Source organism: Schistocerca cancellata, chromosome 2 (genome assembly GCF_023864275.1).
Source record: "Schistocerca cancellata isolate TAMUIC-IGC-003103 chromosome 2, iqSchCanc2.1, whole genome shotgun sequence".
Classification (NCBI taxonomy): Eukaryota; Metazoa; Arthropoda; class Insecta; order Orthoptera; family Acrididae; genus Schistocerca; species Schistocerca cancellata.
Window position 1 is genome coordinate 1,053,285,020 of NC_064627.1, and position 21,495 is coordinate 1,053,306,514.

General features: G+C 51.6%; 45 non-coding genes across 45 annotated transcripts; 36 read left to right on the forward strand and 9 right to left on the reverse strand.

The window, feature by feature from the left end:
* Positions 1-90: 90 nt before the first annotated feature.
* Trnae-uuc (transfer RNA glutamic acid (anticodon UUC)) lies at positions 91-162 on the forward strand. The gene has a single exon. It is a non-coding gene; the product is annotated as a tRNA-Glu (tRNA).
* Positions 163-419: 257 nt separating this feature from the next.
* Positions 420-493, forward strand: Trnai-aau (transfer RNA isoleucine (anticodon AAU)). Its single transcript has one exon. It is a non-coding gene; the product is annotated as a tRNA-Ile (tRNA).
* A 744-nt stretch (positions 494-1,237) lies between these two features.
* Positions 1,238-1,309, reverse strand: Trnag-ucc (transfer RNA glycine (anticodon UCC)). Its single transcript has one exon. It is a non-coding gene; the product is annotated as a tRNA-Gly (tRNA).
* Positions 1,310-1,632: 323 nt separating this feature from the next.
* Positions 1,633-1,703, forward strand: Trnag-gcc (transfer RNA glycine (anticodon GCC)). Its single transcript has one exon. It is a non-coding gene; the product is annotated as a tRNA-Gly (tRNA).
* Positions 1,704-1,996: 293 nt separating this feature from the next.
* Positions 1,997-2,069, forward strand: Trnam-cau (transfer RNA methionine (anticodon CAU)). The gene has a single exon. It is a non-coding gene; the product is annotated as a tRNA-Met (tRNA).
* A 437-nt stretch (positions 2,070-2,506) lies between these two features.
* On the forward strand, positions 2,507-2,578 carry Trnae-uuc (transfer RNA glutamic acid (anticodon UUC)). The gene has a single exon. It is a non-coding gene; the product is annotated as a tRNA-Glu (tRNA).
* A 257-nt stretch (positions 2,579-2,835) lies between these two features.
* Trnai-aau (transfer RNA isoleucine (anticodon AAU)) lies at positions 2,836-2,909 on the forward strand. Its single transcript has one exon. It is a non-coding gene; the product is annotated as a tRNA-Ile (tRNA).
* Positions 2,910-3,631: 722 nt separating this feature from the next.
* Trnag-ucc (transfer RNA glycine (anticodon UCC)) lies at positions 3,632-3,703 on the reverse strand. Its single transcript has one exon. It is a non-coding gene; the product is annotated as a tRNA-Gly (tRNA).
* Positions 3,704-4,026: 323 nt separating this feature from the next.
* Positions 4,027-4,097, forward strand: Trnag-gcc (transfer RNA glycine (anticodon GCC)). Its single transcript has one exon. It is a non-coding gene; the product is annotated as a tRNA-Gly (tRNA).
* Positions 4,098-4,390: 293 nt separating this feature from the next.
* Positions 4,391-4,463, forward strand: Trnam-cau (transfer RNA methionine (anticodon CAU)). Its single transcript has one exon. It is a non-coding gene; the product is annotated as a tRNA-Met (tRNA).
* A 437-nt stretch (positions 4,464-4,900) lies between these two features.
* On the forward strand, positions 4,901-4,972 carry Trnae-uuc (transfer RNA glutamic acid (anticodon UUC)). Its single transcript has one exon. It is a non-coding gene; the product is annotated as a tRNA-Glu (tRNA).
* Positions 4,973-5,229: 257 nt separating this feature from the next.
* Trnai-aau (transfer RNA isoleucine (anticodon AAU)) lies at positions 5,230-5,303 on the forward strand. The gene has a single exon. It is a non-coding gene; the product is annotated as a tRNA-Ile (tRNA).
* Positions 5,304-6,025: 722 nt separating this feature from the next.
* Positions 6,026-6,097, reverse strand: Trnag-ucc (transfer RNA glycine (anticodon UCC)). Its single transcript has one exon. It is a non-coding gene; the product is annotated as a tRNA-Gly (tRNA).
* A 323-nt stretch (positions 6,098-6,420) lies between these two features.
* Positions 6,421-6,491, forward strand: Trnag-gcc (transfer RNA glycine (anticodon GCC)). The gene has a single exon. It is a non-coding gene; the product is annotated as a tRNA-Gly (tRNA).
* A 293-nt stretch (positions 6,492-6,784) lies between these two features.
* On the forward strand, positions 6,785-6,857 carry Trnam-cau (transfer RNA methionine (anticodon CAU)). The gene has a single exon. It is a non-coding gene; the product is annotated as a tRNA-Met (tRNA).
* Positions 6,858-7,294: 437 nt separating this feature from the next.
* Trnae-uuc (transfer RNA glutamic acid (anticodon UUC)) lies at positions 7,295-7,366 on the forward strand. Its single transcript has one exon. It is a non-coding gene; the product is annotated as a tRNA-Glu (tRNA).
* Positions 7,367-7,623: 257 nt separating this feature from the next.
* Trnai-aau (transfer RNA isoleucine (anticodon AAU)) lies at positions 7,624-7,697 on the forward strand. Its single transcript has one exon. It is a non-coding gene; the product is annotated as a tRNA-Ile (tRNA).
* A 722-nt stretch (positions 7,698-8,419) lies between these two features.
* On the reverse strand, positions 8,420-8,491 carry Trnag-ucc (transfer RNA glycine (anticodon UCC)). The gene has a single exon. It is a non-coding gene; the product is annotated as a tRNA-Gly (tRNA).
* Positions 8,492-8,814: 323 nt separating this feature from the next.
* Positions 8,815-8,885, forward strand: Trnag-gcc (transfer RNA glycine (anticodon GCC)). Its single transcript has one exon. It is a non-coding gene; the product is annotated as a tRNA-Gly (tRNA).
* Positions 8,886-9,178: 293 nt separating this feature from the next.
* Positions 9,179-9,251, forward strand: Trnam-cau (transfer RNA methionine (anticodon CAU)). The gene has a single exon. It is a non-coding gene; the product is annotated as a tRNA-Met (tRNA).
* A 437-nt stretch (positions 9,252-9,688) lies between these two features.
* On the forward strand, positions 9,689-9,760 carry Trnae-uuc (transfer RNA glutamic acid (anticodon UUC)). The gene has a single exon. It is a non-coding gene; the product is annotated as a tRNA-Glu (tRNA).
* Positions 9,761-10,017: 257 nt separating this feature from the next.
* On the forward strand, positions 10,018-10,091 carry Trnai-aau (transfer RNA isoleucine (anticodon AAU)). The gene has a single exon. It is a non-coding gene; the product is annotated as a tRNA-Ile (tRNA).
* A 744-nt stretch (positions 10,092-10,835) lies between these two features.
* On the reverse strand, positions 10,836-10,907 carry Trnag-ucc (transfer RNA glycine (anticodon UCC)). The gene has a single exon. It is a non-coding gene; the product is annotated as a tRNA-Gly (tRNA).
* A 323-nt stretch (positions 10,908-11,230) lies between these two features.
* On the forward strand, positions 11,231-11,301 carry Trnag-gcc (transfer RNA glycine (anticodon GCC)). The gene has a single exon. It is a non-coding gene; the product is annotated as a tRNA-Gly (tRNA).
* A 293-nt stretch (positions 11,302-11,594) lies between these two features.
* On the forward strand, positions 11,595-11,667 carry Trnam-cau (transfer RNA methionine (anticodon CAU)). The gene has a single exon. It is a non-coding gene; the product is annotated as a tRNA-Met (tRNA).
* Positions 11,668-12,104: 437 nt separating this feature from the next.
* Positions 12,105-12,176, forward strand: Trnae-uuc (transfer RNA glutamic acid (anticodon UUC)). The gene has a single exon. It is a non-coding gene; the product is annotated as a tRNA-Glu (tRNA).
* Positions 12,177-12,433: 257 nt separating this feature from the next.
* Trnai-aau (transfer RNA isoleucine (anticodon AAU)) lies at positions 12,434-12,507 on the forward strand. Its single transcript has one exon. It is a non-coding gene; the product is annotated as a tRNA-Ile (tRNA).
* Positions 12,508-13,229: 722 nt separating this feature from the next.
* On the reverse strand, positions 13,230-13,301 carry Trnag-ucc (transfer RNA glycine (anticodon UCC)). The gene has a single exon. It is a non-coding gene; the product is annotated as a tRNA-Gly (tRNA).
* A 323-nt stretch (positions 13,302-13,624) lies between these two features.
* Positions 13,625-13,695, forward strand: Trnag-gcc (transfer RNA glycine (anticodon GCC)). The gene has a single exon. It is a non-coding gene; the product is annotated as a tRNA-Gly (tRNA).
* Positions 13,696-13,988: 293 nt separating this feature from the next.
* Trnam-cau (transfer RNA methionine (anticodon CAU)) lies at positions 13,989-14,061 on the forward strand. The gene has a single exon. It is a non-coding gene; the product is annotated as a tRNA-Met (tRNA).
* Positions 14,062-14,498: 437 nt separating this feature from the next.
* Positions 14,499-14,570, forward strand: Trnae-uuc (transfer RNA glutamic acid (anticodon UUC)). Its single transcript has one exon. It is a non-coding gene; the product is annotated as a tRNA-Glu (tRNA).
* Positions 14,571-14,827: 257 nt separating this feature from the next.
* Positions 14,828-14,901, forward strand: Trnai-aau (transfer RNA isoleucine (anticodon AAU)). The gene has a single exon. It is a non-coding gene; the product is annotated as a tRNA-Ile (tRNA).
* Positions 14,902-15,645: 744 nt separating this feature from the next.
* Positions 15,646-15,717, reverse strand: Trnag-ucc (transfer RNA glycine (anticodon UCC)). The gene has a single exon. It is a non-coding gene; the product is annotated as a tRNA-Gly (tRNA).
* A 323-nt stretch (positions 15,718-16,040) lies between these two features.
* Trnag-gcc (transfer RNA glycine (anticodon GCC)) lies at positions 16,041-16,111 on the forward strand. The gene has a single exon. It is a non-coding gene; the product is annotated as a tRNA-Gly (tRNA).
* Positions 16,112-16,404: 293 nt separating this feature from the next.
* Trnam-cau (transfer RNA methionine (anticodon CAU)) lies at positions 16,405-16,477 on the forward strand. The gene has a single exon. It is a non-coding gene; the product is annotated as a tRNA-Met (tRNA).
* Positions 16,478-16,914: 437 nt separating this feature from the next.
* Positions 16,915-16,986, forward strand: Trnae-uuc (transfer RNA glutamic acid (anticodon UUC)). The gene has a single exon. It is a non-coding gene; the product is annotated as a tRNA-Glu (tRNA).
* A 257-nt stretch (positions 16,987-17,243) lies between these two features.
* Trnai-aau (transfer RNA isoleucine (anticodon AAU)) lies at positions 17,244-17,317 on the forward strand. The gene has a single exon. It is a non-coding gene; the product is annotated as a tRNA-Ile (tRNA).
* A 722-nt stretch (positions 17,318-18,039) lies between these two features.
* On the reverse strand, positions 18,040-18,111 carry Trnag-ucc (transfer RNA glycine (anticodon UCC)). The gene has a single exon. It is a non-coding gene; the product is annotated as a tRNA-Gly (tRNA).
* Positions 18,112-18,434: 323 nt separating this feature from the next.
* On the forward strand, positions 18,435-18,505 carry Trnag-gcc (transfer RNA glycine (anticodon GCC)). Its single transcript has one exon. It is a non-coding gene; the product is annotated as a tRNA-Gly (tRNA).
* A 293-nt stretch (positions 18,506-18,798) lies between these two features.
* Trnam-cau (transfer RNA methionine (anticodon CAU)) lies at positions 18,799-18,871 on the forward strand. Its single transcript has one exon. It is a non-coding gene; the product is annotated as a tRNA-Met (tRNA).
* Positions 18,872-19,308: 437 nt separating this feature from the next.
* On the forward strand, positions 19,309-19,380 carry Trnae-uuc (transfer RNA glutamic acid (anticodon UUC)). Its single transcript has one exon. It is a non-coding gene; the product is annotated as a tRNA-Glu (tRNA).
* A 257-nt stretch (positions 19,381-19,637) lies between these two features.
* Trnai-aau (transfer RNA isoleucine (anticodon AAU)) lies at positions 19,638-19,711 on the forward strand. Its single transcript has one exon. It is a non-coding gene; the product is annotated as a tRNA-Ile (tRNA).
* A 722-nt stretch (positions 19,712-20,433) lies between these two features.
* On the reverse strand, positions 20,434-20,505 carry Trnag-ucc (transfer RNA glycine (anticodon UCC)). Its single transcript has one exon. It is a non-coding gene; the product is annotated as a tRNA-Gly (tRNA).
* A 323-nt stretch (positions 20,506-20,828) lies between these two features.
* Trnag-gcc (transfer RNA glycine (anticodon GCC)) lies at positions 20,829-20,899 on the forward strand. Its single transcript has one exon. It is a non-coding gene; the product is annotated as a tRNA-Gly (tRNA).
* Positions 20,900-21,192: 293 nt separating this feature from the next.
* Trnam-cau (transfer RNA methionine (anticodon CAU)) lies at positions 21,193-21,265 on the forward strand. The gene has a single exon. It is a non-coding gene; the product is annotated as a tRNA-Met (tRNA).
* Positions 21,266-21,495: the final 230 nt, after the last annotated feature.

The window sequence follows — 21,495 nt, forward strand, 5'->3', positions numbered from 1 at the left end:
TTGCCATGCGCGAGAAGATGCTCGCAAACAGGGAAAGTGCGACACGGAAAGCGAGTGGAGGGGGTGTAAACCCGGAGAACGATGTGCACGTCCGGTGTGGTCTAGTGGCTAGGATACCTGGCTTTCACCCAGGAGGCCCGGGTTCGATTCCCGGTACCGGAATGGAATTTTTTCGGAACAAATCACGACAAGTTTTGACCGTGCGAAATGCTGTTTCACGTCCTCCTCGCATTATAGCTACTGGTTCGTAAACGTCAGCTGACAACAGTCGAGAGAAACGGGCACGCAACGAAATTACTACGAGCAGCGGCATAGAGGGAGAAGAGACGCTGGTCCACTGTTGGATTGCTGCCATAGAAATGTTACATGGCAATACGCAGAGCAATTCCCGCAAAGCAATGGGAGACTGTCTGTACCGAGGCCCGTTAGCTCAGTTGGTTAGAGCGTCGTGCTAATAGCGCGAAGGTCGTGGGTTCGATCCCCCCACGGGCCACTACGATTTTACTGTTTCAAAAAGGCAACGCCGATTTCCCCGTGGAAGTATGGTGACAAAGAAATCGTCACATTGTGTGGGAGCTGATAGGGGACCCGAACGCGACTTGTCGGGACGCGCTAAAACATTTCACTGGTCACAGCACGCTGAACACACAGTTTCTCGTCCGATCACCACAACTGCGCGACGTCGGGCGTTGTCAGTGCTTGGGCGGGTGAGCGCCTGCGAACATAGGGCACTGTCGACAGTTTCAATTCGTATTTCTCTTTCCTCTTCGGTTTCGGAGCTGCAGCGCTATTCGGTCAAGGGCACTGGCGCCACGTTTTGCCTCTCGGTATGCCAAGTCGCGCCGTGCGGCCACAGTGAAATGAAGGAGCGTGTTGTAAAATTTTCAACAAAGAAAAAAAAAAAGAAATCTACTAGTAATAAAACTGAATTTGTCTGACAGAACATGTAAAATCAGACAATACATGATAACAGGCAGCAGGTATTTACTCGAGGCATAAGTAATGTTGTGCCCGCCTCGCCATACCTCTCTCAGTCGTTTCGCGTGCTTGTCCTTTTGATATAGGCCGATTGGAGAGCGTCAGCTCTCGCGTCAGCTGAGCAAAGTCGAGACAAGTCGAGACTCAAGGGGAATCGACGCACACGCTAGAGGGTGGCGTGCAGCGAGTAAGATGGGCAAAGAAACATTAATTTAAGGACGCGTGGCAAAAGTACTCATACGCAAAAGTAAAAGCCTGCAGCGGTGGCCGGGAATCGAACCCGGATCAACTGCTTGGAAGGCAACTATGCTGACCATTACACCACCACCGCACAGTTCCGTCGCGCGCCTCGCGAGCCGCGCTGTGTCTGCTTCCCGCCTGTCGGCGGCGCCTGAAGGTGGTCGTAGCTGTAGGCGCGTTACGGGGTAGGCGAGCTCATCCAGGCAGCGTCTCTAGGCACGTTTCGCGTCCTTTGGCAAGAGTCGTCGCGTGCGTGCGCCGCAAGAGTACTTAGACGATCATTTTTAAGCAGTGCAGTGCAGGATTCAGCGTCTGTAGCATTCTCTCGAGAGGATGCGACGGCGCTGGACGGCAGTCCCACTTTCCCCTCAGACGTCTGCCGCGGAAAGCACCAGGAAGCTGTGAACTAGCTGAGCATCGGTGGTTCAGTGGTAGAATGCTCGCCTGCCACGCGGGCGGCCCGGGTTCGATTCCCGGCCGATGCATCGTTTTGTTTTTTCTCCGATAGTGGTGCTGCGTGTCTTTCGCACTCGAACTGCGTGAGCCATGAGAATGAACCGCGGGATTCCGTGTGGAAAGAAGCAATCATGCAGCGCGCACGACTGCTCGTTTGGACTCTTGCGTGCTATTGTACATACTGGCGTCGGCCTAACATCGCAAGTTGCCTGCCGCGCCGGGAATGCACGTGTAGCAACAGAAAAAATGAGCCAGGGAGTGCAGACTCTGTACCACTGGTATTCGGTACTTAGCAAGATTCCAGAAGGTGTGGCGTTCGCCAGCCTCGGTAGCGCAGTAGGCAGCGCGTAAGTCTCATAATCTTAAGGTCGTGAGTTCGATCCTCACCCGGGGCATTTAATTTACTGTCGTTCACAGCTAAGTCGACGGCTCTGGGGTTGCGAAGGAGCGAAACACTTAGTAGTTTGTTATCCACAAGGCTTCAACGACTCAGCGTGAAAATGTTTACTTCCTGTTATTACTAGTTGCAGTTCTTTTGTAAAATTTTCAAGAAAAAAAGTACTAGTAATAAAACTGAATTTCGTATGATATAACATGTAAAGTCACACAATGTATGACCTGCTATATAATGACAGGCAGCAGGTCTTTACTTGCGAAATAAGTAAATAAATATTACTACTTACAGCTTTGCTTTTCCTCCTACCCCTGTAACAACGAGGCCAAAAGAAATGGACTGAGACTTTTGCCATGCGCGAGAAGATGCTCGCAAACAGGGAAAGTGCGACACGGAAAGCGAGTGGAGGGGGTGTAAACCCGGAGAACGATGTGCACGTCCGGTGTGGTCTAGTGGCTAGGATACCTGGCTTTCACCCAGGAGGCCCGGGTTCGATTCCCGGTACCGGAATGGAATTTTTTCGGAACAAATCACGACAAGTTTTGACCGTGCGAAATGCTGTTTCACGTCCTCCTCGCATTATAGCTACTGGTTCGTAAACGTCAGCTGACAACAGTCGAGAGAAACGGGCACGCAACGAAATTACTACGAGCTGCGGCATAGAGGGAGAAGAGACGCTGGTCCACTGTTGGATTGCTGCCATAGAAATGTTACATGGCAATACGCAGAGCAATTCCCGCAAAGCAATGGGAGACTGTCTGTACCGAGGCCCGTTAGCTCAGTTGGTTAGAGCGTCGTGCTAATAGCGCGAAGGTCGTGGGTTCGATCCCCCCACGGGCCACTACGATTTTACTGTTTCAAAAAGGCAACGCCGATTTCCCCGTGGAAGTATGGTGACAAAGAAATCGTCACATTGTGTGGGAGCTGATACGGGACCCGAACGCGACTTGTCGGGACGCGCTAAAACATTTCACTGGTCACAGCACGCTGAACACACAGTTTCTCGTCCGATCACCACAACTGCGCGACGTCGGGCGTTGTCAGTGCTTGGGCGGGTGACCGCCTGCGAACATAGGGCACTGTCGACAGTTTCAATTCGTATTTCTCTTTCCTCTTCGGTTTCGGAGCTGCAGCGCTATTCGGTCAAGGGCACTGGCGCCACGTTTTGCCTCTCGGTATGCCAAGTCGCGCCGTGCGGCCACAGTGAAATGAAGGAGCGTGTTGTAAAATTTTCAACAAAGAAAAAAAAAAGAAATCTACTAGTAATAAAACTGAATTTGTCTGACAGAACATGTAAAATCAGACAATACATGATAACAGGCAGCAGGTATTTACTCGAGGCATAAGTAATGTTGTGCCCGCCTCGCCATACCTCTCTCAGTCGTTTCGCGTGCTTGTCCTTTTGATATAGGCCGATTGGAGAGCGTCAGCTCTCGCGTCAGCTGAGCACAAGGGGAATCGACGCACACGCTAGAGGGTGGCGTGCAGCGAGTAAGATGGGCAAAGAAACATTAATTTAAGGACGCGTGGCAAAAGTACTCATACGCAAAAGTAAAAGCCTGCTGCGGTGGCCGGGAATCGAACCCGGATCAACTGCTTGGAAGGCAACTATGCTGACCATTACACCACCACCGCACAGTTCCGTCGCGCGCCTCGCGAGCCGCGCTGTGTCTGCTTCCCGCCTGTCGGCGGCGCCTGAAGGTGGTCGTAGCTGTAGGCGCGTTACGGGGTAGGCGAGCTCATACAGGCAGCGTCTCTAGGCACGTTTCGCGTCCTTTGGCAAGAGTCGTCGCGTGCGTGCGCCGCAAGAGTACTTAGACGATCATTTTTAAGCAGTGCAGTGCAGGATTCAGCGTCTGTAGCATTCTCTCGAGAGGATGCGACGGCGCTGGACGGCAGTCCCACTTTCCCCTCAGACGTCTGCCGCGGAAAGCACCAGGAAGCTGTGAACTAGCTGAGCATCGGTGGTTCAGTGGTAGAATGCTCGCCTGCCACGCGGGCGGCCCGGGTTCGATTCCCGGCCGATGCATCGTTTTGTTTTTTCTCCGATAGTGGTGCTGCGTGTCTTTCGCACTCGAACTGCGTGAGCCATGAGAATGAACCGCGGGATTCCGTGTGGAAAGAAGCAATCATGCAGCGCGCACGACTGCTCGTTTGGACTCTTGCGTGCTATTGTACATACTGGCGTCGGCCTAACATCGCAAGTTGCCTGCCGCGCCGGGAATGCACGTGTAGCAACAGAAAAAATGAGCCAGGGAGTGCAGACTCTGTACCACTGGTATTCGGTACTTAGCAAGATTCCAGAAGGTGTGGCGTTCGCCAGCCTCGGTAGCGCAGTAGGCAGCGCGTAAGTCTCATAATCTTAAGGTCGTGAGTTCGATCCTCACCCGGGGCATTTAATTTACTGTCGTTCACAGCTAAGTCGACGGCTCTGGGGTTGCGAAGGAGCGAAACACTTAGTAGTTTGTTATCCACAAGGCTTCAACGACTCAGCGTGAAAATGTTTACTTCCTGTTATTACTAGTTGCAGTTCTTTTGTAAAATTTTCAAGAAAAAAAGTACTAGTAATAAAACTGAATTTCGTATGATATAACATGTAAAGTCACACAATGTATGACCTGCTATATAATGACAGGCAGCAGGTCTTTACTTGCGAAATAAGTAAATAAATATTACTACTTACAGCTTTGCTTTTCCTCCTACCCCTGTAACAACGAGGCCAAAAGAAATGGACTGAGACTTTTGCCATGCGCGAGAAGATGCTCGCAAACAGGGAAAGTGCGACACGGAAAGCGAGTGGAGGGGGTGTAAACCCGGAGAACGATGTGCACGTCCGGTGTGGTCTAGTGGCTAGGATACCTGGCTTTCACCCAGGAGGCCCGGGTTCGATTCCCGGTACCGGAATGGAATTTTTTCGGAACAAATCACGACAAGTTTTGACCGTGCGAAATGCTGTTTCACGTCCTCCTCGCATTATAGCTACTGGTTCGTAAACGTCAGCTGACAACAGTCGAGAGAAACGGGCACGCAACGAAATTACTACGAGCTGCGGCATAGAGGGAGAAGAGACGCTGGTCCACTGTTGGATTGCTGCCATAGAAATGTTACATGGCAATACGCAGAGCAATTCCCGCAAAGCAATGGGAGACTGTCTGTACCGAGGCCCGTTAGCTCAGTTGGTTAGAGCGTCGTGCTAATAGCGCGAAGGTCGTGGGTTCGATCCCCCCACGGGCCACTACGATTTTACTGTTTCAAAAAGGCAACGCCGATTTCCCCGTGGAAGTATGGTGACAAAGAAATCGTCACATTGTGTGGGAGCTGATAGGGGACCCGAACGCGACTTGTCGGGACGCGCTAAAACATTTCACTGGTCACAGCACGCTGAACACACAGTTTCTCGTCCGATCACCACAACTGCGCGACGTCGGGCGTTGTCAGTGCTTGGGCGGGTGACCGCCTGCGAACATAGGGCACTGTCGACAGTTTCAATTCGTATTTCTCTTTCCTCTTCGGTTTCGGAGCTGCAGCGCTATTCGGTCAAGGGCACTGGCGCCACGTTTTGCCTCTCGGTATGCCAAGTCGCGCCGTGCGGCCACAGTGAAATGAAGGAGCGTGTTGTAAAATTTTCAACAAAGAAAAAAAAAAGAAATCTACTAGTAATAAAACTGAATTTGTCTGACAGAACATGTAAAATCAGACAATACATGATAACAGGCAGCAGGTATTTACTCGAGGCATAAGTAATGTTGTGCCCGCCTCGCCATACCTCTCTCAGTCGTTTCGCGTGCTTGTCCTTTTGATATAGGCCGATTGGAGAGCGTCAGCTCTCGCGTCAGCTGAGCACAAGGGGAATCGACGCACACGCTAGAGGGTGGCGTGCAGCGAGTAAGATGGGCAAAGAAACATTAATTTAAGGACGCGTGGCAAAAGTACTCATACGCAAAAGTAAAAGCCTGCTGCGGTGGCCGGGAATCGAACCCGGATCAACTGCTTGGAAGGCAACTATGCTGACCATTACACCACCACCGCACAGTTCCGTCGCGCGCCTCGCGAGCCGCGCTGTGTCTGCTTCCCGCCTGTCGGCGGCGCCTGAAGGTGGTCGTAGCTGTAGGCGCGTTACGGGGTAGGCGAGCTCATCCAGGCAGCGTCTCTAGGCACGTTTCGCGTCCTTTGGCAAGAGTCGTCGCGTGCGTGCGCCGCAAGAGTACTTAGACGATCATTTTTAAGCAGTGCAGTGCAGGATTCAGCGTCTGTAGCATTCTCTCGAGAGGATGCGACGGCGCTGGACGGCAGTCCCACTTTCCCCTCAGACGTCTGCCGCGGAAAGCACCAGGAAGCTGTGAACTAGCTGAGCATCGGTGGTTCAGTGGTAGAATGCTCGCCTGCCACGCGGGCGGCCCGGGTTCGATTCCCGGCCGATGCATCGTTTTGTTTTTTCTCCGATAGTGGTGCTGCGTGTCTTTCGCACTCGAACTGCGTGAGCCATGAGAATGAACCGCGGGATTCCGTGTGGAAAGAAGCAATCATGCAGCGCGCACGACTGCTCGTTTGGACTCTTGCGTGCTATTGTACATACTGGCGTCGGCCTAACATCGCAAGTTGCCTGCCGCGCCGGGAATGCACGTGTAGCAACAGAAAAAATGAGCCAGGGAGTGCAGACTCTGTACCACTGGTATTCGCTACTTAGCAAGATTCCAGAAGGTGTGGCGTTCGCCAGCCTCGGTAGCGCAGTAGGCAGCGCGTAAGTCTCATAATCTTAAGGTCGTGAGTTCGATCCTCACCCGGGGCATTTAATTTACTGTCGTTCACAGCTAAGTCGACGGCTCTGGGGTTGCGAAGGAGCGAAACACTTAGTAGTTTGTTATCCACAAGGCTTCAACGACTCAGCGTGAAAATGTTTACTTCCTGTTATTACTAGTTGCAGTTCTTTTGTAAAATTTTCAAGAAAAAAAGTACTAGTAATAAAACTGAATTTCGTATGATATAACATGTAAAGTCACACAATGTATGACCTGCTATATAATGACAGGCAGCAGGTCTTTACTTGCGAAATAAGTAAATAAATATTACTACTTACAGCTTTGCTTTTCCTCCTACCCCTGTAACAACGAGGCCAAAAGAAATGGACTGAGACTTTTGCCATGCGCGAGAAGATGCTCGCAAACAGGGAAAGTGCGACACGGAAAGCGAGTGGAGGGGGTGTAAACCCGGAGAACGATGTGCACGTCCGGTGTGGTCTAGTGGCTAGGATACCTGGCTTTCACCCAGGAGGCCCGGGTTCGATTCCCGGTACCGGAATGGAATTTTTTCGGAACAAATCACGACAAGTTTTGACCGTGCGAAATGCTGTTTCACGTCCTCCTCGCATTATAGCTACTGGTTCGTAAACGTCAGCTGACAACAGTCGAGAGAAACGGGCACGCAACGAAATTACTACGAGCAGCGGCATAGAGGGAGAAGAGACGCTGGTCCACTGTTGGATTGCTGCCATAGAAATGTTACATGGCAATACGCAGAGCAATTCCCGCAAAGCAATGGGAGACTGTCTGTACCGAGGCCCGTTAGCTCAGTTGGTTAGAGCGTCGTGCTAATAGCGCGAAGGTCGTGGGTTCGATCCCCCCACGGGCCACTACGATTTTACTGTTTCAAAAAGGCAACGCCGATTTCCCCGTGGAAGTATGGTGACAAAGAAATCGTCACATTGTGTGGGAGCTGATAGGGGACCCGAACGCGACTTGTCGGGACGCGCTAAAACATTTCACTGGTCACAGCACGCTGAACACACAGTTTCTCGTCCGATCACCACAACTGCGCGACGTCGGGCGTTGTCAGTGCTTGGGCGGGTGAGCGCCTGCGAACATAGGGCACTGTCGACAGTTTCAATTCGTATTTCTCTTTCCTCTTCGGTTTCGGAGCTGCAGCGCTATTCGGTCAAGGGCACTGGCGCCACGTTTTGCCTCTCGGTATGCCAAGTCGCGCCGTGCGGCCACAGTGAAATGAAGGAGCGTGTTGTAAAATTTTCAACAAAGAAAAAAAAAAGAAATCTACTAGTAATAAAACTGAATTTGTCTGACAGAACATGTAAAATCAGACAATACATGATAACAGGCAGCAGGTATTTACTCGAGGCATAAGTAATGTTGTGCCCGCCTCGCCATACCTCTCTCAGTCGTTTCGCGTGCTTGTCCTTTTGATATAGGCCGATTGGAGAGCGTCAGCTCTCGCGTCAGCTGAGCACAAGGGGAATCGACGCACACGCTAGAGGGTGGCGTGCAGCGAGTAAGATGGGCAAAGAAACATTAATTTAAGGACGCGTGGCAAAAGTACTCATACGCAAAAGTAAAAGCCTGCTGCGGTGGCCGGGAATCGAACCCGGATCAACTGCTTGGAAGGCAACTATGCTGACCATTACACCACCACCGCACAGTTCCGTCGCGCGCCTCGCGAGCCGCGCTGTGTCTGCTTCCCGCCTGTCGGCGGCGCCTGAAGGTGGTCGTAGCTGTAGGCGCGTTACGGGGTAGGCGAGCTCATCCAGGCAGCGTCTCTAGGCACGTTTCGCGTCCTTTGGCAAGAGTCGTCGCGTGCGTGCGCCGCAAGAGTACTTAGACGATCATTTTTAAGCAGTGCAGTGCAGGATTCAGCGTCTGTAGCATTCTCTCGAGAGGATGCGACGGCGCTGGACGGCAGTCCCACTTTCCCCTCAGACGTCTGCCGCGGAAAGCACCAGGAAGCTGTGAACTAGCTGAGCATCGGTGGTTCAGTGGTAGAATGCTCGCCTGCCACGCGGGCGGCCCGGGTTCGATTCCCGGCCGATGCATCGTTTTGTTTTTTCTCCGATAGTGGTGCTGCGTGTCTTTCGCACTCGAACTGCGTGAGCCATGAGAATGAACCGCGGGATTCCGTGTGGAAAGAAGCAATCATGCAGCGCGCACGACTGCTCGTTTGGACTCTTGCGTGCTATTGTACATACTGGCGTCGGCCTAACATCGCAAGTTGCCTGCCGCGCCGGGAATGCACGTGTAGCAACAGAAAAAATGAGCCAGGGAGTGCAGACTCTGTACCACTGGTATTCGGTACTTAGCAAGATTCCAGAACGTGTGGCGTTCGCCAGCCTCGGTAGCGCAGTAGGCAGCGCGTAAGTCTCATAATCTTAAGGTCGTGAGTTCGATCCTCACCCGGGGCATTTAATTTACTGTCGTTCACAGCTAAGTCGACGGCTCTGGGGTTGCGAAGGAGCGAAACACTTAGTAGTTTGTTATCCACAAGGCTTCAACGACTCAGCGTGAAAATGTTTACTTCCTGTTATTACTAGTTGCAGTTCTTTTGTAAAATTTTCAAGAAAAAAAGTACTAGTAATAAAACTGAATTTCGTATGATATAACATGTAAAGTCACACAATGTATGACCTGCTATATAATGACAGGCAGCAGGTCTTTACTTGCGAAATAAGTAAATAAATATTACTACTTACAGCTTTGCTTTTCCTCCTACCCCTGTAACAACGAGGCCAAAAGAAATGGACTGAGACTTTTGCCATGCGCGAGAAGATGCTCGCAAACAGGGAAAGTGCGACACGGAAAGCGAGTGGAGGGGGTGTAAACCCGGAGAACGATGTGCACGTCCGGTGTGGTCTAGTGGCTAGGATACCTGGCTTTCACCCAGGAGGCCCGGGTTCGATTCCCGGTACCGGAATGGAATTTTTTCGGAACAAATCACGACAAGTTTTGACCGTGCGAAATGCTGTTTCACGTCCTCCTCGCATTATAGCTACTGGTTCGTAAACGTCAGCTGACAACAGTCGAGAGAAACGGGCACGCAACGAAATTACTACGAGCAGCGGCATAGAGGGAGAAGAGACGCTGGTCCACTGTTGGATTGCTGCCATAGAAATGTTACATGGCAATACGCAGAGCAATTCCCGCAAAGCAATGGGAGACTGTCTGTACCGAGGCCCGTTAGCTCAGTTGGTTAGAGCGTCGTGCTAATAGCGCGAAGGTCGTGGGTTCGATCCCCCCACGGGCCACTACGATTTTACTGTTTCAAAAAGGCAACGCCGATTTCCCCGTGGAAGTATGGTGACAAAGAAATCGTCACATTGTGTGGGAGCTGATAGGGGACCCGAACGCGACTTGTCGGGACGCGCTAAAAAATTTCACTGGTCACAGCACGCTGAACACACAGTTTCTCGTCCGATCACCACAACTGCGCGACGTCGGGCGTTGTCAGTGCTTGGGCGGGTGACCGCCTGCGAACATAGGGCACTGTCGACAGTTTCAATTCGTATTTCTCTTTCCTCTTCGGTTTCGGAGCTGCAGCGCTATTCGGTCAAGGGCACTGGCGCCACGTTTTGCCTCTCGGTATGCCAAGTCGCGCCGTGCGGCCACAGTGAAATGAAGGAGCGTGTTGTAAAATTTTCAACAAAGAAAAAAAAAAAGAAATCTACTAGTAATAAAACTGAATTTGTCTGACAGAACATGTAAAATCAGACAATACATGATAACAGGCAGCAGGTATTTACTCGAGGCATAAGTAATGTTGTGCCCGCCTCGCCATACCTCTCTCAGTCGTTTCGCGTGCTTGTCCTTTTGATATAGGCCGATTGGAGAGCGTCAGCTCTCGCGTCAGCTGAGCAAAGTCGAGACAAGTCGAGACTCAAGGGGAATCGACGCACACGCTAGAGGGTGGCGTGCAGCGAGTAAGATGGGCAAAGAAACATTAATTTAAGGACGCGTGGCAAAAGTACTCATACGCAAAAGTAAAAGCCTGCAGCGGTGGCCGGGAATCGAACCCGGATCAACTGCTTGGAAGGCAACTATGCTGACCATTACACCACCACCGCACAGTTCCGTCGCGCGCCTCGCGAGCCGCGCTGTGTCTGCTTCCCGCCTGTCGGCGGCGCCTGAAGGTGGTCGTAGCTGTAGGCGCGTTACGGGGTAGGCGAGCTCATCCAGGCAGCGTCTCTAGGCACGTTTCGCGTCCTTTGGCAAGAGTCGTCGCGTGCGTGCGCCGCAAGAGTACTTAGACGATCATTTTTAAGCAGTGCAGTGCAGGATTCAGCGTCTGTAGCATTCTCTCGAGAGGATGCGACGGCGCTGGACGGCAGTCCCACTTTCCCCTCAGACGTCTGCCGCGGAAAGCACCAGGAAGCTGTGAACTAGCTGAGCATCGGTGGTTCAGTGGTAGAATGCTCGCCTGCCACGCGGGCGGCCCGGGTTCGATTCCCGGCCGATGCATCGTTTTGTTTTTTCTCCGATAGTGGTGCTGCGTGTCTTTCGCACTCGAACTGCGTGAGCCATGAGAATGAACCGCGGGATTCCGTGTGGAAAGAAGCAATCATGCAGCGCGCACGACTGCTCGTTTGGACTCTTGCGTGCTATTGTACATACTGGCGTCGGCCTAACATCGCAAGTTGCCTGCCGCGCCGGGAATGCACGTGTAGCAACAGAAAAAATGAGCCAGGGAGTGCAGACTCTGTACCACTGGTATTCGGTACTTAGCAAGATTCCAGAAGGTGTGGCGTTCGCCAGCCTCGGTAGCGCAGTAGGCAGCGCGTAAGTCTCATAATCTTAAGGTCGTGAGTTCGATCCTCACCCGGGGCATTTAATTTACTGTCGTTCACAGCTAAGTCGACGGCTCTGGGGTTGCGAAGGAGCGAAACACTTAGTAGTTTGTTATCCACAAGGCTTCAACGACTCAGCGTGAAAATGTTTACTTCCTGTTATTACTAGTTGCAGTTCTTTTGTAAAATTTTCAAGAAAAAAAGTACTAGTAATAAAACTGAATTTCGTATGATATAACATGTAAAGTCACACAATGTATGACCTGCTATATAATGACAGGCAGCAGGTCTTTACTTGCGAAATAAGTAAATAAATATTACTACTTACAGCTTTGCTTTTCCTCCTACCCCTGTAACAACGAGGCCAAAAGAAATGGACTGAGACTTTTGCCATGCGCGAGAAGATGCTCGCAAACAGGGAAAGTGCGACACGGAAAGCGAGTGGAGGGGGTGTAAACCCGGAGAACGATGTGCACGTCCGGTGTGGTCTAGTGGCTAGGATACCTGGCTTTCACCCAGGAGGCCCGGGTTCGATTCCCGGTACCGGAATGGAATTTTTTCGGAACAAATCACGACAAGTTTTGACCGTGCGAAATGCTGTTTCACGTCCTCCTCGCATTATAGCTACTGGTTCGTAAACGTCAGCTGACAACAGTCGAGAGAAACGGGCACGCAACGAAATTACTACGAGCAGCGGCATAGAGGGAGAAGAGACGCTGGTCCACTGTTGGATTGCTGCCATAGAAATGTTACATGGCAATACGCAGAGCAATTCCCGCAAAGCAATGGGAGACTGTCTGTACCGAGGCCCGTTAGCTCAGTTGGTTAGAGCGTCGTGCTAATAGCGCGAAGGTCGTGGGTTCGATCCCCCCACGGGCCACTACGATTTTACTGTTTCAAAAAGGCAACGCCGATTTCCCCGTGGAAGTATGGTGACAAAGAAATCGTCACATTGTGTGGGAGCTGATAGGGGACCCGAACGCGACTTGTCGGGACGCGCTAAAACATTTCACTGGTCACAGCACGCTGAACACACAGTTTCTCGTCCGATCACCACAACTGCGCGACGTCGGGCGTTGTCAGTGCTTGGGCGGGTGACCGCCTGCGAACATAGGGCACTGTCGACAGTTTCAATTCGTATTTCTCTTTCCTCTTCGGTTTCGGAGCTGCAGCGCTATTCGGTCAAGGGCACTGGCGCCACGTTTTGCCTCTCGGTATGCCAAGTCGCGCCGTGCGGCCACAGTGAAATGAAGGAGCGTGTTGTAAAATTTTCAACAAAGAAAAAAAAAAGAAATCTACTAGTAATAAAACTGAATTTGTCTGACAGAACATGTAAAATCAGACAATACATGATAACAGGCAGCAGGTATTTACTCGAGGCATAAGTAATGTTGTGCCCGCCTCGCCATACCTCTCTCAGTCGTTTCGCGTGCTTGTCCTTTTGATATAGGCCGATTGGAGAGCGTCAGCTCTCGCGTCAGCTGAGCACAAGGGGAATCGACGCACACGCTAGAGGGTGGCGTGCAGCGAGTAAGATGGGCAAAGAAACATTAATTTAAGGACGCGTGGCAAAAGTACTCATACGCAAAAGTAAAAGCCTGCTGCGGTGGCCGGGAATCGAACCCGGATCAACTGCTTGGAAGGCAACTATGCTGACCATTACACCACCACCGCACAGTTCCGTCGCGCGCCTCGCGAGCCGCGCTGTGTCTGCTTCCCGCCTGTCGGCGGCGCCTGAAGGTGGTCGTAGCTGTAGGCGCGTTACGGGGTAGGCGAGCTCATCCAGGCAGCGTCTCTAGGCACGTTTCGCGTCCTTTGGCAAGAGTCGTCGCGTGCGTGCGCCGCAAGAGTACTTAGACGATCATTTTTAAGCAGTGCAGTGCAGGATTCAGCGTCTGTAGCATTCTCTCGAGAGGATGCGACGGCGCTGGACGGCAGTCCCACTTTCCCCTCAGACGTCTGCCGCGGAAAGCACCAGGAAGCTGTGAACTAGCTGAGCATCGGTGGTTCAGTGGTAGAATGCTCGCCTGCCACGCGGGCGGCCCGGGTTCGATTCCCGGCCGATGCATCGTTTTGTTTTTTCTCCGATAGTGGTGCTGCGTGTCTTTCGCACTCGAACTGCGTGAGCCATGAGAATGAACCGCGGGATTCCGTGTGGAAAGAAGCAATCATGCAGCGCGCACGACTGCTCGTTTGGACTCTTGCGTGCTATTGTACATACTGGCGTCGGCCTAACATCGCAAGTTGCCTGCCGCGCCGGGAATGCACGTGTAGCAACAGAAAAAATGAGCCAGGGAGTGCAGACTCTGTACCACTGGTATTCGGTACTTAGCAAGATTCCAGAACGTGTGGCGTTCGCCAGCCTCGGTAGCGCAGTAGGCAGCGCGTAAGTCTCATAATCTTAAGGTCGTGAGTTCGATCCTCACCCGGGGCATTTAATTTACTGTCGTTCACAGCTAAGTCGACGGCTCTGGGGTTGCGAAGGAGCGAAACACTTAGTAGTTTGTTATCCACAAGGCTTCAACGACTCAGCGTGAAAATGTTTACTTCCTGTTATTACTAGTTGCAGTTCTTTTGTAAAATTTTCAAGAAAAAAAGTACTAGTAATAAAACTGAATTTCGTATGATATAACATGTAAAGTCACACAATGTATGACCTGCTATATAATGACAGGCAGCAGGTCTTTACTTGCGAAATAAGTAAATAAATATTACTACTTACAGCTTTGCTTTTCCTCCTACCCCTGTAACAACGAGGCCAAAAGAAATGGACTGAGACTTTTGCCATGCGCGAGAAGATGCTCGCAAACAGGGAAAGTGCGACACGGAAAGCGAGTGGAGGGGGTGTAAACCCGGAGAACGATGTGCACGTCCGGTGTGGTCTAGTGGCTAGGATACCTGGCTTTCACCCAGGAGGCCCGGGTTCGATTCCCGGTACCGGAATGGAATTTTTTCGGAACAAATCACGACAAGTTTTGACCGTGCGAAATGCTGTTTCACGTCCTCCTCGCATTATAGCTACTGGTTCGTAAACGTCAGCTGACAACAGTCGAGAGAAACGGGCACGCAACGAAATTACTACGAGCAGCGGCATAGAGGGAGAAGAGACGCTGGTCCACTGTTGGATTGCTGCCATAGAAATGTTACATGGCAATACGCAGAGCAATTCCCGCAAAGCAATGGGAGACTGTCTGTACCGAGGCCCGTTAGCTCAGTTGGTTAGAGCGTCGTGCTAATAGCGCGAAGGTCGTGGGTTCGATCCCCCCACGGGCCACTACGATTTTACTGTTTCAAAAAGGCAACGCCGATTTCCCCGTGGAAGTATGGTGACAAAGAAATCGTCACATTGTGTGGGAGCTGATAGGGGACCCGAACGCGACTTGTCGGGACGCGCTAAAAAATTTCACTGGTCACAGCACGCTGAACACACAGTTTCTCGTCCGATCACCACAACTGCGCGACGTCGGGCGTTGTCAGTGCTTGGGCGGGTGACCGCCTGCGAACATAGGGCACTGTCGACAGTTTCAATTCGTATTTCTCTTTCCTCTTCGGTTTCGGAGCTGCAGCGCTATTCGGTCAAGGGCACTGGCGCCACGTTTTGCCTCTCGGTATGCCAAGTCGCGCCGTGCGGCCACAGTGAAATGAAGGAGCGTGTTGTAAAATTTTCAACAAAGAAAAAAAAAAAGAAATCTACTAGTAATAAAACTGAATTTGTCTGACAGAACATGTAAAATCAGACAATACATGATAACAGGCAGCAGGTATTTACTCGAGGCATAAGTAATGTTGTGCCCGCCTCGCCATACCTCTCTCAGTCGTTTCGCGTGCTTGTCCTTTTGATATAGGCCGATTGGAGAGCGTCAGCTCTCGCGTCAGCTGAGCAAAGTCGAGACAAGTCGAGACTCAAGGGGAATCGACGCACACGCTAGAGGGTGGCGTGCAGCGAGTAAGATGGGCAAAGAAACATTAATTTAAGGACGCGTGGCAAAAGTACTCATACGCAAAAGTAAAAGCCTGCAGCGGTGGCCGGGAATCGAACCCGGATCAACTGCTTGGAAGGCAACTATGCTGACCATTACACCACCACCGCACAGTTCCGTCGCGCGCCTCGCGAGCCGCGCTGTGTCTGCTTCCCGCCTGTCGGCGGCGCCTGAAGGTGGTCGTAGCTGTAGGCGCGTTACGGGGTAGGCGAGCTCATCCAGGCAGCGTCTCTAGGCACGTTTCGCGTCCTTTGGCAAGAGTCGTCGCGTGCGTGCGCCGCAAGAGTACTTAGACGATCATTTTTAAGCAGTGCAGTGCAGGATTCAGCGTCTGTAGCATTCTCTCGAGAGGATGCGACGGCGCTGGACGGCAGTCCCACTTTCCCCTCAGACGTCTGCCGCGGAAAGCACCAGGAAGCTGTGAACTAGCTGAGCATCGGTGGTTCAGTGGTAGAATGCTCGCCTGCCACGCGGGCGGCCCGGGTTCGATTCCCGGCCGATGCATCGTTTTGTTTTTTCTCCGATAGTGGTGCTGCGTGTCTTTCGCACTCGAACTGCGTGAGCCATGAGAATGAACCGCGGGATTCCGTGTGGAAAGAAGCAATCATGCAGCGCGCACGACTGCTCGTTTGGACTCTTGCGTGCTATTGTACATACTGGCGTCGGCCTAACATCGCAAGTTGCCTGCCGCGCCGGGAATGCACGTGTAGCAACAGAAAAAATGAGCCAGGGAGTGCAGACTCTGTACCACTGGTATTCGGTACTTAGCAAGATTCCAGAAGGTGTGGCGTTCGCCAGCCTCGGTAGCGCAGTAGGCAGCGCGTAAGTCTCATAATCTTAAGGTCGTGAGTTCGATCCTCACCCGGGGCATTTAATTTACTGTCGTTCACAGCTAAGTCGACGGCTCTGGGGTTGCGAAGGAGCGAAACACTTAGTAGTTTGTTATCCACAAGGCTTCAACGACTCAGCGTGAAAATGTTTACTTCCTGTTATTACTAGTTGCAGTTCTTTTGTAAAATTTTCAAGAAAAAAAGTACTAGTAATAAAACTGAATTTCGTATGATATAACATGTAAAGTCACACAATGTATGACCTGCTATATAATGACAGGCAGCAGGTCTTTACTTGCGAAATAAGTAAATAAATATTACTACTTACAGCTTTGCTTTTCCTCCTACCCCTGTAACAACGAGGCCAAAAGAAATGGACTGAGACTTTTGCCATGCGCGAGAAGATGCTCGCAAACAGGGAAAGTGCGACACGGAAAGCGAGTGGAGGGGGTGTAAACCCGGAGAACGATGTGCACGTCCGGTGTGGTCTAGTGGCTAGGATACCTGGCTTTCACCCAGGAGGCCCGGGTTCGATTCCCGGTACCGGAATGGAATTTTTTCGGAACAAATCACGACAAGTTTTGACCGTGCGAAATGCTGTTTCACGTCCTCCTCGCATTATAGCTACTGGTTCGTAAACGTCAGCTGACAACAGTCGAGAGAAACGGGCACGCAACGAAATTACTACGAGCAGCGGCATAGAGGGAGAAGAGACGCTGGTCCACTGTTGGATTGCTGCCATAGAAATGTTACATGGCAATACGCAGAGCAATTCCCGCAAAGCAATGGGAGACTGTCTGTACCGAGGCCCGTTAGCTCAGTTGGTTAGAGCGTCGTGCTAATAGCGCGAAGGTCGTGGGTTCGATCCCCCCACGGGCCACTACGATTTTACTGTTTCAAAAAGGCAACGCCGATTTCCCCGTGGAAGTATGGTGACAAAGAAATCGTCACATTGTGTGGGAGCTGATAGGGGACCCGAACGCGACTTGTCGGGACGCGCTAAAACATTTCACTGGTCACAGCACGCTGAACACACAGTTTCTCGTCCGATCACCACAACTGCGCGACGTCGGGCGTTGTCAGTGCTTGGGCGGGTGACCGCCTGCGAACATAGGGCACTGTCGACAGTTTCAATTCGTATTTCTCTTTCCTCTTCGGTTTCGGAGCTGCAGCGCTATTCGGTCAAGGGCACTGGCGCCACGTTTTGCCTCTCGGTATGCCAAGTCGCGCCGTGCGGCCACAGTGAAATGAAGGAGCGTGTTGTAAAATTTTCAACAAAGAAAAAAAAAAGAAATCTACTAGTAATAAAACTGAATTTGTCTGACAGAACATGTAAAATCAGACAATACATGATAACAGGCAGCAGGTATTTACTCGAGGCATAAGTAATGTTGTGCCCGCCTCGCCATACCTCTCTCAGTCGTTTCGCGTGCTTGTCCTTTTGATATAGGCCGATTGGAGAGCGTCAGCTCTCGCGTCAGCTGAGCACAAGGGGAATCGACGCACACGCTAGAGGGTGGCGTGCAGCGAGTAAGATGGGCAAAGAAACATTAATTTAAGGACGCGTGGCAAAAGTACTCATACGCAAAAGTAAAAGCCTGCTGCGGTGGCCGGGAATCGAACCCGGATCAACTGCTTGGAAGGCAACTATGCTGACCATTACACCACCACCGCACAGTTCCGTCGCGCGCCTCGCGAGCCGCGCTGTGTCTGCTTCCCGCCTGTCGGCGGCGCCTGAAGGTGGTCGTAGCTGTAGGCGCGTTACGGGGTAGGCGAGCTCATCCAGGCAGCGTCTCTAGGCACGTTTCGCGTCCTTTGGCAAGAGTCGTCGCGTGCGTGCGCCGCAAGAGTACTTAGACGATCATTTTTAAGCAGTGCAGTGCAGGATTCAGCGTCTGTAGCATTCTCTCGAGAGGATGCGACGGCGCTGGACGGCAGTCCCACTTTCCCCTCAGACGTCTGCCGCGGAAAGCACCAGGAAGCTGTGAACTAGCTGAGCATCGGTGGTTCAGTGGTAGAATGCTCGCCTGCCACGCGGGCGGCCCGGGTTCGATTCCCGGCCGATGCATCGTTTTGTTTTTTCTCCGATAGTGGTGCTGCGTGTCTTTCGCACTCGAACTGCGTGAGCCATGAGAATGAACCGCGGGATTCCGTGTGGAAAGAAGCAATCATGCAGCGCGCACGACTGCTCGTTTGGACTCTTGCGTGCTATTGTACATACTGGCGTCGGCCTAACATCGCAAGTTGCCTGCCGCGCCGGGAATGCACGTGTAGCAACAGAAAAAATGAGCCAGGGAGTGCAGACTCTGTACCACTGGTATTCGGTACTTAGCAAGATTCCAGAAGGTGTGGCGTTCGCCAGCCTCGGTAGCGCAGTAGGCAGCGCGTAAGTCTCATAATCTTAAGGTCGTGAGTTCGATCCTCACCCGGGGCATTTAATTTACTGTCGTTCACAGCTAAGTCGACGGCTCTGGGGTTGCGAAGGAGCGAAACACTTAGTAGTTTGTTATCCACAAGGCTTCAACGACTCAGCGTGAAAATGTTTACTTCCTGTTATTACTAGTTGCAGTTCTTTTGTAAAATTTTCAAGAAAAAAAGTACTAGTAATAAAACTGAATTTCGTATGATATAACATGTAAAGTCACACAATGTATGACCTGCTATATAATGACAGGCAGCAGGTCTTTACTTGCGAAATAAGTAAATAAATATTACTACTTACAGCTTTGCTTTTCCTCCTACCCCTGTAACAACGAGGCCAAAAGAAATGGACTGAGACTTTTGCCATGCGCGAGAAGATGCTCGCAAACAGGGAAAGTGCGACACGGAAAGCGAGTGGAGGGGGTGTAAACCCGGAGAACGATGTGTACGTCCGGTGTGGTCTAGTGGCTAGGATACCTGGCTTTCACCCAGGAGGCCCGGGTTCGATTCCCGGTACCGGAATGGAATTTTTTCGGAACAAATCACGACAAGTTTTGACCGTGCGAAATGCTGTTTCACGTCCTCCTCGCATTATAGCTACTGGTTCGTAAACGTCAGCTGACAACAGTCGAGAGAAACGGGCACGCAACGAAATTACTACGAGCAGCGGCATAGAGGGAGAAGAGACGCTGGTCCACTGTTGGATTGCTGCCATAGAAATGTTACATGGCAATACGCAGAGCAATTCCCGCAAAGCAATGGGAGACTGTCTGTACCGAGGCCCGTTAGCTCAGTTGGTTAGAGCGTCGTGCTAATAGCGCGAAGGTCGTGGGTTCGATCCCCCCACGGGCCACTACGATTTTACTGTTTCAAAAAGGCAACGCCGATTTCCCCGTGGAAGTATGGTGACAAAGAAATCGTCACATTGTGTGGGAGCTGATAGGGGACCCGAACGCGACTTGTCGGGACGCGCTAAAACATTTCACTGGTCACAGCACGCTGAACACACAGTTTCTCGTCCGATCACCACAACTGCGCGACGTCGGGCGTTGTCAGTGCTTGGGCGGGTGACCGCCTGCGAACATAGGGCACTGTCGACAGTTTCAATTCGTATTTCTCTTTCCTCTTCGGTTTCGGAGCTGCAGCGCTATTCGGTCAAGGGCACTGGCGCCACGTTTTGCCTCTCGGTATGCCAAGTCGCGCCGTGCGGCCACAGTGAAATGAAGGAGCGTGTTGTAAAATTTTCAACAAAGAAAAAAAAAAAGAAATCTACTAGTAATAAAACTGAATTTGTCTGACAGAACATGTAAAATCAGACAATACATGATAACAGGCAGCAGGTATTTACTCGAGGCATAAGTAATGTTGTGCCCGCCTCGCCATACCTCTCTCAGTCGTTTCGCGTGCTTGTCCTTTTGATATAGGCCGATTGGAGAGCGTCAGCTCTCGCGTTTCTGAGCACAAGGGGAATCGACGCACACGCTAGAGGGTGGCGTGCAGCGAGTAAGATGGGCAAAGAAACATTAATTTAAGGACGCGTGGCAAAAGTACTCATACGCAAAAGTAAAAGCCTGCTGCGGTGGCCGGGAATCGAACCCGGATCAACTGCTTGGAAGGCAACTATGCTGACCATTACACCACCACCGCACAGTTCCGTCGCGCGCCTCGCGAGCCGCGCTGTGTCTGCTTCCCGCCTGTCGGCGGCGCCTGAAGGTGGTCGTAGCTGTAGGCGCGTTACGGGGTAGGCGAGCTCATCCAGGCAGCGTCTCTAGGCACGTTTCGCGTCCTTTGGCAAGAGTCGTCGCGTGCGTGCGCCGCAAGAGTACTTAGACGATCATTTTTAAGCAGTGCAGTGCAGGATTCAGCGTCTGTAGCATTCTCTCGAGAGGATGCGACGGCGCTGGACGGCAGTCCCACTTTCCCCTCAGACGTCTGCCGCGGAAAGCACCAGGAAGCTGTGAACTAGCTGAGCATCGGTGGTTCAGTGGTAGAATGCTCGCCTGCCACGCGGGCGGCCCGGGTTCGATTCCCGGCCGATGCATCGTTTTGTTTTTTCTCCGATAGTGGTGCTGCGTGTCTTTCGCACTCGAACTGCGTGAGCCATGAGAATGAACCGCGGGATTCCGTGTGGAAAGAAGCAATCATGCAGCGCGCACGACTGCTCGTTTGGACTCTTGCGTGCTATTGTACATACTGGCGTCGGCCTAACATCGCAAGTTGCCTGCCGCGCCGGGAATGCACGTGTAGCAACAGAAAAAATGAGCCAGGGAGTGCAGACTCTGTACCACTGGTATTCGGTACTTAGCAAGATTCCAGAAGGTGTGGCGTTCGCCAGCCTCGGTAGCGCAGTAGGCAGCGCGTAAGTCTCATAATCTTAAGGTCGTGAGTTCGATCCTCACCCGGGGCATTTAATTTACTGTCGTTCACAGCTAAGTCGACGGCTCTGGGGTTGCGAAGGAGCGAAACACTTAGTAGTTTGTTATCCACAAGGCTTCAACGACTCAGCGTGAAAATGTTTACTTCCTGTTATTACTAGTTGCAGTTCTTTTGTAAAATTTTCAAGAAAAAAAGTACTAGTAATAAAACTGAATTTCGTATGATATAACATGTAAAGTCACACAATGTATGACCTGCTAT